Here is a 12,202-nt window from a genome sequence, read left to right on the forward strand (position 1 = left end):
ACTAGGGGAGTAGAAATGGCAATGTTTGGCAACTGATTGGATATGAAGGGTAAGAGAGAATGATAATGCCCAAGGGAAAATGGTGGTGTTCTCAACAGAAATAAAGGATTTGGGTGGGGTGGGTAGTTAGGGAGAAAATATAATGAGCTGAGTTTTGGACAATGAGTTTCAGATATTTCTGAGATAGCTTATTTGAAATGTCCAATAGCAACTGATGATGTTGATCTGGATCTCAGAAGATACACAGGGGCTGTGAATCATTTGCATAGAGATGATATATCGATCTATGGAACTTGATAAAGGAAAGTTTTTTTAAGAAGTTTTTCAATATAATTATCTATGATGACAGCAAAGACTAATAAGAATACTTATCATTTATTGGAAGAAAAATGGATTGTAGCTAGAAAATAAAATAAATCTCAGACTTTACCAATACATGAATTTATTGTGCTTGAATATACTCAGTTTTTTTGACTTATGACTTTTTTTTTTTTGGAGAGGGAGTAAGGTGAGTTGCCAGAGAACAGAGAGTAAGCATTTAAAAAGCTACACAGAATAGAACAGCAGGATGCTCAGAGTGGACCATTAATAAGCATGGCAGTCTTGATAATACCTTGAAGGAGACCAGTAATTCTGAGACATGGAAGTAAGGAAGAAGCACATTCTTGGTATTGGGTGCAAAGGCATGACATGTGAGATGGAGGGCTCGGTATCAGGAAGAGTAAGAAGTGCAGTTTGGCTTGACTGTAGTGTGTGTAATGGGTGGTGAAGAAAGATGGTGAAATTTTAAAATGTGCAACAGAAGAAAATACATTTTATTTCAGAGGAATAAGATGTCATTGGAACTGCCCAAAGAAAGAAACTGGCAGATTTGCACTTCGGGTTCAGTTAAAGAACCACAATCTGCCTGGAATATTTCCTAATCCACCAGAAGCTAACACCTTCCACCAAATATCACCTCATATCTATTTTATATATACACATGGAAGACATTTTGCCTATTTTACTAGCACAATTTTAATAACCTAGAAGTAGGAAAAGATACCTATATGAAAACAACAAAAATAAATCCCTCAAAGAAGACACTCAGACTACAAATGGCTGAAATAATCTGGTTTTGCAATATCTAATTTACAAATAATTGACCCGAGACCTTTAAACTAGGAAAGCCTGATACCTAGGACTAACTGGTGACTGTGGTACAGCTGTATATTACCTATGAGGAACTTGGTTTAATGCAATATGGATTTTGCTTAAATTTTGTTTAAGACTTCGGTTTCCATAAGAGAGAGATTATCCACAAGAGATCCTACTTTGGCACAATGGGCTTCATCAAAACTAGATCTGCAAATAAATACAAGATCATTTTTCCCAGAGGGTTTGAGAGTACACGTTAAGGTTGGGTCGTAGGAACATTACTGCGTCTCTATCCCTCTTTGCTTCTTGGAAAAGTTGATTAGAGGAAAAGCTTTGCTGCTGTAAGAGTTGGCATGAAGGGGACCTTTCCTTTCCCCTCGACTGATTTTTACTTCCTGAGAAGTGGAAAATGATCAAAGCTCAACCATGGGGGCTAACCTGGAAGAGCTATGAAGTTCCTGTGCTTGGAGCAAAATGATTGATTCAAGAGCATTGGAAGAATACAACGAATGCTGCTGCGAGCAGAAGGAGAGTGTAGAGTACCAGGAGAGTGTCTGCCCATCAGTGAGTTGTGCTCTAGAATCTCTCTGAGGGAGACTAACGCAATCGTGTTCCCTCCTCATGTGCATCCCTGTTAGGATTTTGTAATTACATGTCTTTCTCCTCCACAGACACTATCTGCATTTCTAGGTTTCAGGGCAGAAAATATTATGTTTTAATTATCTTTGTTTGCCATCAGCTTATAAAATGTTTCTGACTAAGCCGATGGCTGGATTGTTTAAAAAGAAGCTCTCAGATGGGGTCTCAGGTTTTCGAATGTACAGTAACAGGAATATACTTTCCCCACCAAAATTAACCCTCACACCTGAGAAGGAGTTGTAGCATTAATACTGTCTTGTCTGCGTTTCCCTTTGTCCATCTGTCATCATGAAAGTGCAGATTTGGCTCAACGAACCAGCCTATAAAAGACAGAGAAGAATGGAAAAAATGAGGGCAGAGGATCTCAGCACATGACACACACACATACACACACACAAAGATGTATGTGTGTATATGTATATGTAGGCAATTAGGTGGCACAGTGGATAAGAGTGTTGGGGCATGGAGGCAGGGCTACTTGAATTCAAATCTAGCTTCAGATTGTTTCAAGTCACTTAACTCTGTTTGCCTCAGTTTACTCAAATGTAAAATGGGCTAAAAAAGGAAATGATGTCTGAACCCAAAAAAATCTTAAATGGAGTGAAACAACTGAACAATACATGCATGTATAAGTAGACATATACACAGGTATGCATGTACATACACAAATGTATTTGTATATTAACTATATCCTTTGCTATCTATCTATCTATCTATCTATCTATCTATCTATCTATCTGTCTGTCTGTCTGTCTGTCTGTCTATCTATCTATCTATCTATCTGTCTGTCTGTCTGTCTGTCTGCTTGTCTGTCTATCTATCTATCTATCTATCTATCTATCTATCTATCTATCTATCTATCTATCTATCTATCTATCCATCTATCTACCTGTATATCTATCTATCTATCTATCTATCTATCTATCTATCTATCTATCTATCTATCTATCTATCTGTCTGTCTGTCTGTCTGTCTGTCTGTCTGTCTATCTATCTATCTATCTATCTATCTATCTATCTATCTATCTATCTATCCATCTATCTACCTGTCTATCTATCTATCTATCTATCTATCTATCTATCTATCTATCTATCCATCTATCTACCTGTATATCTATCTATCTATCTATCTGTCTGTCTGTCTGCCTATCTGCCTGCTTGTCTGTCTGTCTGTCTGTCTGTCTGCCTGCCTGCCTGTCTGTCTGCCTGCCTGCCTGTCTGTCTATCTATCTATCTATCCATCTATCTATCTATCTATCTATCTATCTATCTATCTATCTATCTATCTATCTACCTGTCTATCTATCTATCAACCTAGTTTCTCCCACCTAGATTTCTCTACTGCAGGGATTGCTGAATATTTGCAAATCCTATAATTATAAAGCACTTAGAATGTGGTAGGTGCTTAAAAAATGTTTGTTGACTAGTTGTTCTACAACACTACCTGCTTTTATGCCTCTTCATAGAGAGTTACTTCTTACGCTATTGGCAATAATAAAGTTTTAAATAGCTTTATGGCCTTTGCTCTAAAATCACAATTGCTTTTAATCAAAGAAAATTACAATTAAATTGTCTTTGAGGGAAAAGAACTTCAGATTATAAAGACTTTAAGACAAAAGTGTTTATACAATTTAAGGACTCTTTCCTTTCATTGTAAAAAGATTAGCATGTGAATCATCTTGTTGGGGAATTTTCCTGCAACAAATAGATGGAAGGGAATATTTGCCCTTTTTAAGTGAGAGCAACAACAGAAGTCCCACCATTTTTTCATTCCAAGTGTAGTCTTGATCACCATAAGGCAGAAAGTGCACTCTTGTCACCCTGGACTTTGGAAGGAAGAGGTGGTGACACAATAAACGGCTGAAGGTGTCAAAGTCTCTAAGCTACCAAGAAAGCATGTGCAATCTCCACTTCTACAAGTCATTACAAATCAATGAGATGATCATGTGTCTTAGAGATGGCAACAGAAAAATCCCTCTAGTTAGGAGGCAAGAGATTGGCCTTGAAATGAGTGGCTTTTGCTACCACCTTTGTAACCTTAGGCAAGTCATCTTTTAGGCACCTAGTTCTTTGCAAGTTGTCTCTCCCAGTTTCTCAATAGACTGTATATGTCTTCCTGGATATTAGCCACAGAGCAAAGTGTGTGGTGTGTAGTGAATGTTTAATAAACAATTCTGGACTGATTGTTAGATTGACAAGTACTCTGGAGGAAGGGGGGGGGGCTAAGAACTGAGAGGATGAGGAGAGACTGTGTATAGTTTGAGTCTTAAAGAGAGCTATGTATGCTAAGAAGTGCAGCTGAAGAAGAGCACCTACAGACTGGTCCAAAGACGTGGTAGAGAAGATGCAATGCCATTTTGGGGAATAGCAAGTAAGTCAGTTTGGCTGGAAAATGATGTGTTTGGGGGAGTGGGGGTTGGGGAAAAGAAGGGGTAATGAGAAATCAATGGAAACAAACCTTGAATTTACAACCTTACCTTCTGTCTTGGAATCAATACTATGTATTGATTCCAAGGCAGAAGAACAGTAAGGGCTAGGTGATGAGGGTCAAGTGACTTGCCCAGGGTCACACAGCTGGGAAGTGCCTGAGGCCAGATTTGAATCCAGGATCTCCAGTCTGGCTCTCAATCCACTGAGCCACCTAGCTGCCCCCTTGAACCTAGATTTTTAAGGGCTTTAAATACCAGATTTATTTTCTCCCTGAGATAACAGCAGATTTTAGAACAGGGTAATGACATTGTCAGACCTAGGCTTTAGCAATATCAGTTTATTAGTATTCCTCAAACACAACACTTCATTTCCTGACTTGATGCCTTTTCCCTGGAATATGAATTTTAGGGCTGAGGATGATGGCTGGGCAAGTCAGAGAGACTGGAGGCATGGAGAACAACTGTACTAGATGAAGCAAGAAATGGAAAGGAACTGAATTGGGGTGATGGCTGCGTGAACAGAGGAGACAGACAAAAGAGACAAGGTGGCATCGAGAAGAAGCGTTTACATAGCACTTTAATACTGGTAATGGTCACTTTAAAGACTGACTTTCAGCCTTTTTCCTGTCAGTTGTTGTTTGTATGAGAAACTGCTCACAACACTCATTTAAGGTTGTTTCTTGAACTAATGCAGTTTCTGGTACTCTGTAGTTTGCAATTCCCCTCATTGTTAATGAAAACTGTTGCGGTATTTGATGTTAAGTCTGCTGTAAGAACAGTTTTGTATTTTCTTGTCTTTTTGAATCTTTAGTTTCTCTCCCAAATACTTTGTCTTTGATTTCTGTTACATCCCTCAACATCTGGTGTTCTTCCTCTATTTGCTCTTCAGTTTGAGTTGGTGCTTTGCCATCCCCATAGTCTATTTCCACGCTCGACATTTTTATATGTTTCCCATGTCTAGACTCAGCCTTGCACCCCGTACATTTTGTTTTCTGTGCTAACGCTGGATCCTGACTTCATAATTCTGCTTTTACGTCCTGCACCCACGCTCGAATACCGCGGCTTTGCTCCCTGGGCTATGGCTTCTTGCACGCTTTTTAGATCTGGGCTTTGTCTATGTATTTTACAGTTGTGATCACAGCATCTGCTTGACTTGTTTGAATTGCTACTGTTTCTTAGCTTGTAGTTATTATAGTTTCTGTTGCTGTTCTTTGTGTTCAAGTTTAATTGAGCCTTGTCGTGGCAAAATCTGACAACGTGTCCGAATTTTCCATGTCAGAAACACCTTTTGTTAGTGTAGTTATTGTAGTATGAGTTTCTTGGTAGCCTCGGCTGTTGATCTTGGTATCTAAGCCTAAGGGCTCTAATGATTTCACTTCCTCGATTTCCCTATTTTTTATGTTTTCCTTTGCATCTTTTAATTGATGCTTTAAATCTCTGATGATGTGGTCTTTTTCTTTTAGAGTCTGTTTGGAGTCAATAATTCCTTGGGATCCTTAGTGAACATAAGATGCAGTTTTACAAGGGTCCTCAATGTTAAGGTTTTCCCAACCTGGACACTGTAATTTGAAATATGTCCTCATAGGTAGGGAACTGCCTTTAATGAATTGCCTCCTGATGTGCTGGAGGTTATTTTCTGCTCAGTCGTAAAACCCAAGTAAAGTTTCTACAGCTCTAGCAAGTGATTGAGGAATGCTGAAGGATGCTCGGTTGTTTCTTGCTTTATGTTTTCAAATTTCCCCCATGAGTCAGGATGTTTGGCGAAGATTTTCATACTCTCCACCAAGTCCTCCCTTGCCTTTCTTAAATAAACGAAATTTGAAGGGTTGGAAAGTTCTAGGTCCTCAAAATGCGCTAGCCAGGAAGTTAAATTAGGGTTATTTCTAGTTTCCTGAATGAATTTTACTTTTTCAGCCAGAGTAAACATCTCCAAAAGAAGAATTTCAATGTCCGAGAATGTCGGATCAAAAAATCTGATTGCATATTTGAATTCTTTTATCGCTTGGAAAGGGTTCAGGAAAAAAGCAGAAGTCCTTTTTTTTTTTCAGATTTTCTAGGTCTGAGGCAGAGAAAGGTTTTTGGGTCTTTACATGAACGATGCCAGAATCTGGTTGAATCAAGGCTTGATCATAAATGGGTAGGATAGTTACTGGATTCTCTACCTTCTCCTAAGCTATTTGCACTTCTGTCTTTATCTCTTCTACAATTTGTGTTGCCATGTTTAGTGTTTGTTCCCCCTTGTGGTTTTTCATTATCTTTATTTTTTTTTTCTAATTGGGTTAGCTTTTCTTTTAGTGTCAGGATTTGTATCTCATTATCTTCCTTTTGCCCAAATATTTTTTTTAAACCCTTACCTTCCATCTTGGAATCAATACTGTGTATTGGCTCCAAGGCAGATGAGTGGTAAGGGCTAGGCAATGGGGGTCAAGTGACTTGCCCAGGGTCACACAGCTGGGAAGTGTCTGAGGCCAGATTTGAACCTAGGACCTCCTGACTCTAGGCCTGGCTCTCAATCCACTGAGCTACCCAGCTGCCCCCCACCCCAAGTATTTTCTTGATTAGATTCTTTAGACAGTAATAGAAATTTAGGAAGGATAATATGGCTACAAAAATGGTAGGCAAGAATGCAAAGACTTGTTCCAGTTCTATTTTTAGCCATTGGTATGAGTCATAAATGAAATGGCTATGATTCCTAAGAAGCATTGTGGAATCACTTCCATTCATACGTCATACAGCATTGACCAGAATTTGTATAACAAGAAGATGCTGATGCATTGTTATAGACTTTTCCACTGTTTTGTATCTCTCTGACTGATTTTGCACTAGCTGTGTTGATGTCCCTTTAAATTTTCTTCTCTGAGATGTTTGAACCTCTTAGGCTTCTATAGTGAGTGGAAAAACAAAATGGCTATCTCCCTGTTCTCTCCTGAGAAACATTTTGTTTTTAAAAATAAATTTCTATTATCTTATAGCAGGTTTCACCCTAAAACTAGGTCAGCCAACTGTAATTTTGGGGGACTCACTCCTTAGATGGAGAAATGAGGGTTGAAGGCAGTGAGGAAAGGGTTGATGAAAATGACTTCCCTCACTACTCCCTCCCAGAGTCCCTGAGTTACTTGAGGGAGACACAATGGAGATCTCCCTTCAGTGAAGGCTTGCCCCTTGATGGCCATGCTGGCCTTTGAGGGTGGCAGGGAAGTCTTCTCTACAAGGAGAGGTATCAGGACCTCAATCCAGATATATGCTGCTTTGGGGTGCTCACAAGCTTCCCTCTTGTGTCTTCTTGAAAACTGGCAAAAAAACCCCAAACAAACAAAACAAAACAACAACAAAAGAAAACTGACAAGATGGAGTCTGCCAACTGGGTTACTCTCTAGATGTATTTGATTTAATTGTTGATTGGGGCAAAGGGTAGAGGTGAAAAGGGGTTGTGGGTCATTCTAAATCTCTTTCTAAATAAAACTAATTACTGAAATAAAAGACTTTCTCATAGCCAGGGGAGAGGTAGGAAAAGGGGAGAGCACTGATTTGAGTCCCATATCTCAAAAGTTCATGGAATGAAAGTCTTTGAAGAAATTAGGTTTCTTGACAGGAACCAGCGATGTTTTAAACAGGAACCCACGATGTTAGGATTTCTGTCAGTGACAGAAATCTCTACAGTTGTCTTGAAATGGCCCAGAGAAACAGCTCCTCCTTCCACTCCCTTCTGTGTCTCAGCACCCAAGACCCCCTCCTCAGGAGAATTTCCCAGAAATCCTTGTTCAGTTTCCAACTGGTGTTTCTGCCTCAGTTTCTGTGGAGCTCTCCCAATGGTTCTTTTCCCCCCCTACTCCCCAGCATTACAATGTGTATATACAAAAATGTATATGCATATATGTATGTGTGTGCATATGTATGTTATATATTATATATATTTATCTATAATCTATCTATATACATATACTCATTTGATCTTCACAATAACCTGATATGATAAGATCTATTATTATTCTCACTTAATAGATGAGGGAAAGGGAAGAGAATGGGCATTTAATAAGCACCTGCTATGTTTCAGGAACTATGACAATTGAATTATAAGTATTATTAGAGTTGATCCTTGCAACAGCCCTGGCAGGTAGAAATTATTATTATTGCCATTTTTACAGTTGAGGAAATAGAGGCATACAGAGGTCAAGTGACTTGCCCAAGGTCACATAGCTAGTTAAATGTTTGAGGCTGGATTTGAACTTAGTTCTTCCTAAGTCCAACATTCTCTCCACTGCAGAATCTAGATGACTATAGATGGGCAAACTATTACTGAAAGAGGTTGGGTGACTTTAAATGACCTGCTCAGTGTCAAGAGTCTAAGGCAGGATTTTAACTCAGATCCTTCAGGCTGTCCTACTATTCATTACACCATCTAATTATCTTTTGAATCAATAAAACTTGACAACTGATTGGATTTGGGGTGGAATTAAAATATAAATAGAGTAAAAGCCCTCTGATAATTGATATAAACCTTGGTTACTAAGAACTCAGACAAGGTAAGGACTCACATGGAGCTCAGAAGAAGTGATATAAGGATACTTTCAAGGTCTCTCTGAAGAACGTTGGTATTGATTGTGAGACATGGGAGACCCTGGCACAGTACCATATAGCATGGCATGCCTGCATCAAAGTGCTTTATTAGCAAAGCAGAATTGCAGTAGCTCAAAAGAAAAATGAGATCTGCAAATTTTAGAGACATCAGTCTCAAATGTTCACATGTGCTATTTATCCCTAATCTGTGGTAAAGTCTTCTGAGTTTGTATTGATCTGATCATTCACAGCTGGACACACTGTACATTGACCTCAAAATAGTGATGCCATTTTGATCCTTTTCTAGTCCAAAGGACAGCAGCCAGCCAGAAGGATAATGAACTCCTCACTAAAAATAGGAAAATGTAGAGAAGGCATGGGTTTAAAGTCAACCATAACAAGTTCCACACTAGATGACTGTGGAACATTCAGGTATAGGTTGGTGATGTCATACTTAGGAGAGAGGGAGAGCTCAGGAGAGAGAAAGCCTGCATATATAGATTTTTGAGTTTTCTTGAGGGAGACAAGGAGGAGGAGGAGGAGGAGAAAGAAAAAGAAGAAGAAGAAGAAGAAGAAGAAAAAGAAGAAGAAGAAGAAGAAGAAGAAGAAGAAGAAGAAGAAGAAGAAGAAGAAGAAGAAGAAGAAGAAGGAGAAGGAGAAGGAGAAGGAGAAGGAGAAGGAGAAGGAGAAGGAGAAGGAGGATAAGAAAAAAAGAGGAGGATGGTAGGGAAGGGATGCAACTGTAGAGTATATCTCACCTGGGATATAGGCAGTAAATGATAACAGAGCAAAGGAGCAATGAGACAGGTAAGTGGAAAACCAAAGATTCAATGAAAGAAGATAATCTCAAGGAAGGAAGATTATCCAGGTGGCCAACAACATAAAATGTGATAGATGCATGAAGAAAAGTGAAGATGGAGAAAGATCATTGTGTTATACAATTATGATTTTGTTAGCATCTCCTTAGAGAAAGTGATTTTAGCTGAATGTCAGAGCCAAAAGAGAAATTGCAAGAGTTTGAGAAATAAATGGCAAGTGTGAAAGTAGAGCAGAGAACATGGAAGAAGAAGCAGCAGCATTTTTTCTTAGCATTTAATTCTGAAAGGAAAATGAGATTTATGATGACAAACTGAGGAGATATTAGGATCAATGAAGGTTTTTAAGTATGTGACAGATGAATATACCCATTGACTGAAAATAAGGGCTTAGTAGATGAAAGACTAAAGTATTGGGATATGATTGAAGTGGCAAACTTTTTGAGGAAATGTGGCAGGATAACATTAGGGGAACATGTAGAAAGGTCAATTTTTCCTCAGAGACTGGAGCAAAGGTGAAGAAATTTAAGAGTGATATTGAGGTTATTTGAAGTATAGAATTGGGAGGAAGAGGGTGATCACACCAGATGACTTCAATTTTCTCATAAAGCATGATTGATGCCCTCCTCAGAGAGAGGAAGCATGCATACAGTTGGTCTGAGGAGAGAAAAAAAGATTTAGAAAAGACAATGTGGGAAGTAATAAAATGAAAAACTAATAAAAAATGAGTAAAAAGATTGCCATGCCAGGGTGAGTGTCTAGTAAAAATGAATCCATAGGTAAATTTGGTCAATATAAATTTCTAGTAAGTCATCAATGAGATTTTTTTATTTAATCACTGGTATTTTTCAAAGAGAGTAGATGTAGGATTCAAGGAAGATAACATCAAGTTCCTCGCTGTGTGAACCTAGACAAGTCACTTAACCTTAATGGCCTATCCCTTATTACTCTTCAGCCTCGGAACTAATATTTAGTATCTATTCTATGACAGAAGGTAATGGTTAAAAAAAAAAAGACATCATCAAATTGAACTGGTTCAGCATAAGATCAAGATGAAAATGGAGGAAAATGAAATCAGAACAATGACTGGTAAGGTTGAGTCAGCAATTTTAAAATGAATAGTTTTAGGAAGGATGAGGTTCAGAAACAGGTGTAGGGTTCGGAGGTTATGGTCAAGTGGAAGAATTTCAGAGTTCTTGATACAGAAGTATTCAGGATATCAAGAATATTCTTGGTTGTGAAAGTGCAAGTTATGGGGATGAAGGAAGATGCTAAATTTGGGAAACCAGATTGCTTGAGGAGGCATTATCGTGAATAAGGACTAGCACCTCTGATGGGAGAGCTTGTTAAGTTCTTTTTAAGGCTGTTCATCCACCTTTGGGGTTTATCTGTCAGCCAGCTCTCACCTATGCCTCCAAGAGGCTAGAGCATGTGCAGTGGTCACACTCCAGCAGAACCATCTTGGTAGCATGGCTAACCTATGTTGAGCATAACTGTCAGAGCTGTTGATGCTTTAGGACATTGTCTACCCCAAACATGTATAGGCTTACCCTGATAGAATGGGAGGATGAGAACAATTTTTTTCCAAAAGCCATGAAGGCAGCTTAAGCAGGCACTGTGGAGCACTTCAAGCTTGGTCAGACATTAAAAATGTCAGAGTCATCACTGTGTCTTGGGCCATTACCAGTTGTTTTGATTTTTGTCTTGCCACTGGACTTGAATGGCCCTGGAAGAAAGTGAGGCCAACTGCTTTGTCCAACTTTGCTTCACTTAAAGCCAATTTGTATTTGAGTCAGAACATCACCCTGTGATGTCATCAGTCCTCTTCAAAAGGAAGGATGAACAACAGAATCACTAAGTACAGAAACAGGTATGGAACAAGACCACAGTCCAGATATTAGTTTATTTGAGACAGAAGGGAAAAGTACTTGAGGGCCAGTAGATAACTGCCTGAAGAAAATGGAAAGAATACACATCTGAGTTTAGTCAGCATTCAAAAAAGAAGCATTTCTCAGCATTAGAGACAGGGAGAGTGTCAAAAAATGGCAGAGATAAGGAAGGTTCCTTCTGCTGCTCTAGTTTTTCTGAAAGCACAGAAGAGTACCTAGTACTGGCATTGTATAAATTCCTTAGCATCTAGAATGGGCGAAGTGTTGTGCTAGGTGCTGAGAGTAAGCTTTCTGAGACTGAAGACTTAGAAATGTGTCTGTCCGTGACTCCTCCTTCATATAGGTTAGCATCCCTACGCCTACTGTCCTTTCTCATTTCCTATACCCTTTATCTCCTTTACATTACCGTTTCCTGCTTGACTGATGAATGTCTGGCTAACTAGAAGGAATGGTGGAATAAAGGGCATTCATTCCGAGAAACTTCTGCAAATGCAAATCATGTAGACACAATATTACGGCACACCATCCCCATCCCTCAGCACATCTGTTTGCTGTGCAATTATATTCCTTTAAACAAAATACCTTAATGAAGTTTCCCCTTCTTCCTGATATTTTCCCCCAAACCACCCATGGTTAGCATAAACAACGATGCAATTTAATAAAGATTGTCTCTTACAACGAAGGAAAGAGACACCCAGCTCCAAAAATTGTTGTTGGACTCATTCACCCGAGCCCTG

At 39.0% G+C, this 12,202-nt stretch overlaps 1 long non-coding RNA gene across 5 annotated transcripts in view; it reads right to left on the reverse strand.

Annotated features, from left to right (window-relative positions):
- LOC130455798 (uncharacterized) overlaps nucleotides 1–12,202 on the reverse strand; it is a 256,734-nt gene that overhangs the window by 109,418 nt on the left and 135,114 nt on the right. For 4 of the 5 annotated variants that reach the window (XR_008913925.1, XR_008913923.1, XR_008913924.1 and 1 more), the window contains exon 2: nucleotides 2,003–2,096. The exons of the other annotated variant lie outside the window; for it this stretch is intronic. This is a non-coding gene — a long non-coding RNA (uncharacterized LOC130455798). The remainder of the gene's footprint in view (nucleotides 1–2,002; nucleotides 2,097–12,202) is intronic. 5 annotated transcript variants of the gene reach the window in all.

Source organism: Monodelphis domestica, chromosome 8 (genome assembly GCF_027887165.1).
Source record: "Monodelphis domestica isolate mMonDom1 chromosome 8, mMonDom1.pri, whole genome shotgun sequence".
Lineage (NCBI taxonomy): Eukaryota > Metazoa > Chordata > Mammalia > Didelphimorphia > Didelphidae > Monodelphis > Monodelphis domestica.